General features: G+C 36.0%; 1 long non-coding RNA gene across 3 annotated transcripts in view; it reads right to left on the minus strand.

Annotated features, from left to right (window-relative positions):
- The window catches only part of LOC116082216, a 21624-nt gene that overhangs the window by 10442 nt on the left and 8423 nt on the right, over positions 1-2759 (minus strand). Inside the window, exon 3 of one of the 3 annotated variants that reach the window (XR_004115215.1) lies at positions 554-647. The exons of the other annotated variants lie outside the window; for them this stretch is intronic. This is a non-coding gene — a long non-coding RNA (uncharacterized LOC116082216). The remainder of the gene's footprint in view (positions 1-553; positions 648-2759) is intronic. 3 annotated transcript variants of the gene reach the window in all.

The raw sequence follows: 2759 nt of genomic DNA on the forward strand, positions 1-2759 counted from the left end.
TTGCGTTTGCCTTTCGCCATCTCTTGATTTTTGGTGTTAAATGTTCTTAGTGTCTCTGACTAGAGCTTTTCCTGTCCCTGCCGCCCTGCAACTCCCCTGGGACTCGTGGGGCCTGTGCCTCCCAGCTGGCTGCTCCAGTCTTAGAAACTCACCAGAGAGAAAATGGCGGCTCTCACCTGAGTCTCTGGTTTAAGGCGCTTCCTGGAGGTAGGCCCTCCACTTGCCAAAATTTTTTTCTACTAGAGTCATTAATAAATTTTGTTTATTCTTTGTCAGAATAAAATATGTATGGCCCTTAGTCCAAAGATAAATACTCCCTCCTGAAAACTCCTAAGCATAATTTTTGCTAGCTGCTTTTTTGTCAGCATTATGTATTCTCTGTATTCTCATTAGAATAATCCATTAGATTCTAGGGTGTCCTCATTATGTACCTCTAAACTTTTCCAACTTCCTCTTACAAACAAGTTCCAACATCTTAGAAATAATAGGATCAATAATCATATCAATGAATCCACTTCTTGGTATCAATTTTATGTGTTTATGAGGCTCTCACATTATATTTTTTTCTCTTTCTTCTCGATCAGTTGTTCTCAATCTGTGGGTTGTGATCCCTTTGGGGGGTCAAATGGCCCTTTCGCAGGGGTCACCTAAGACAATCGGAAAACATAGATGTTTACATTATTACTCATAACAGTAACAAATTTGAGTATGAAGTAACAATGAAAATAATTTTATGGTTGGGGTCACCACATCATGAAGAACTGTATTAAAGGGTCACAGCACTAGTAAGGTTGAGAACCATTGTTCTAGATGCTTTGGTTCATCAAGGCAAAAGAGTATGACAGAGCAAAGAACAGCTCACATCATCATTGTTAGGAGGCAGAGAAAGTGGAGAATACCTGCACTCTGGGCTTTCTTCTTTTCCACCTTTCATTACACCCACATTGCAGCCTATAGGATGGTGCTATTTATTATTTAGGGTAGCTGTTTCCTGCTCCCTCCCCCATCAGCTGATCTTCTCTGAAAACATACTTATATATGTTTGAAAACATATCTAAACATATGCTCTTCAACTCTTCCGGGCATTATTTAATCTTATCAAGTAAATAATAACAAATAGCCATCATGTTGATTGTGAACCACCTTATAGGTACAATCTCTGATGCCAAGAAAAGAGCACAAGAAGACATTTGACTTTACATGACTGTGTATACTAAGATTTTGGAAACACTTACACCATGAAGTGAAAATAAGTCAAAGTAAAAATGTTAGGGCTCAGTAGTTTAGGTTATACATTGTATCTTAAGAACAAAAAGAAAATCTATAAACATGTAAGCCATTTGTAGCATGCAAACAAATGTGTATATACATAAAAACATGCTTAAGCAATGTTTTACATATACATATGTATATATATGATACTCATTATGTATATGTTCATGTTAGTATGGGAGGGGCTATGGTGTGTGCATATATTTCTGTGTCCTATAAAGACACTTCTGATGTCTGTATATGTTTGTGCATAAATATAAAACATATTTGATAGATAGATAGATAGATAGATAGGTATAGATATGCACCATAGTTATATGTGCGAGAAAGACACAGGGAATGCATTATACTTGTGTGCATATGGGTAATATATCTGATATATGTGTGTTTCTTTGAATATGTAAATGATGTCATGTATGTGTGTTCATATAAAACATACATGTGTGTATATGTGTGCACATAAATGAGAAACATAATATTCTTATGCTTATATAGGAAACCATTGGTGCTGTGTATGTGTTTCTACACATATGAAAATCATACATGAAGTGTATAAATTTTGAATGTCCATGCATTTAGTAAGGGCATACTAAGGGGTAAACAGAGATCACTTCATGATGACTAGAATTATAGATATTTAGTAAAATATATTGCTCCTCAGTATTTTCTGATGTTTTGGCAATGTATGCAATCTCTTTTATAAGAGGTTACAAAATACAATTCTGTATATATAATTTTGTATAAAACCTTAAAAAGAACTCAACATTTTATGGGTTCAGTACTTCCTACAGCAAGAGAGGTGCATTCAGTTTTAAAGGAGAATTAGGCATACATTATAAGTCAAAACCATGAAGAGCTAGGGTATAGAATTTCTTTTCAATTGAGTCCCATTCTGAAAAGGAGTTTGACTCAACACAAACAAAATGTAAGCATTTGCTTGGGGGATAGTTGACTTAAAAGTAATAAGAAGTGAAAATATGACATAAAAAAGAGAGGTTTTGATAGTCAGATTATTGATTATTCTCCCACATTCCACTGAGAACTTATAACAGGGTCCATGGAGTTGACAACAAAGATCTACCCATCTAGAGTGTGGCTTTACAGAGTAAATCTCATTGTCTGGTTGATGCCACATTTCTGTCTTAGCTGTTCAGCATGTCACATGTTTGTCAATTTTACCTCTGTCTCCATCAGTTTTGTATCTCTCTCTCTTGCAGAAAACATTGCCTAACTTTAGCAAAGCTTGGCTTGTTACCTAATGGTACCCACATGTATCTTCAAGTCGGCTGGGTTATATCATGAAACAATATGTCGGCTGATACTATGTTCAAAGGGACACACCATCTGCCATTTTAATAGAGCCCAAGGCCACATAGTATACAGAGGAGTTATTAAAATTAGTCATTTCACTGAGTGAGATTTGTGGTTTCCAGAGAAGATGGAATGTAATTAAACAGAGAGAGGAGAGGAGGACGGGGAGGAGGGGA

Source organism: Mastomys coucha, unplaced genomic scaffold (genome assembly GCF_008632895.1).
Source record: "Mastomys coucha isolate ucsf_1 unplaced genomic scaffold, UCSF_Mcou_1 pScaffold7, whole genome shotgun sequence".
NCBI classification, from domain to species: domain Eukaryota; kingdom Metazoa; phylum Chordata; class Mammalia; order Rodentia; family Muridae; genus Mastomys; species Mastomys coucha.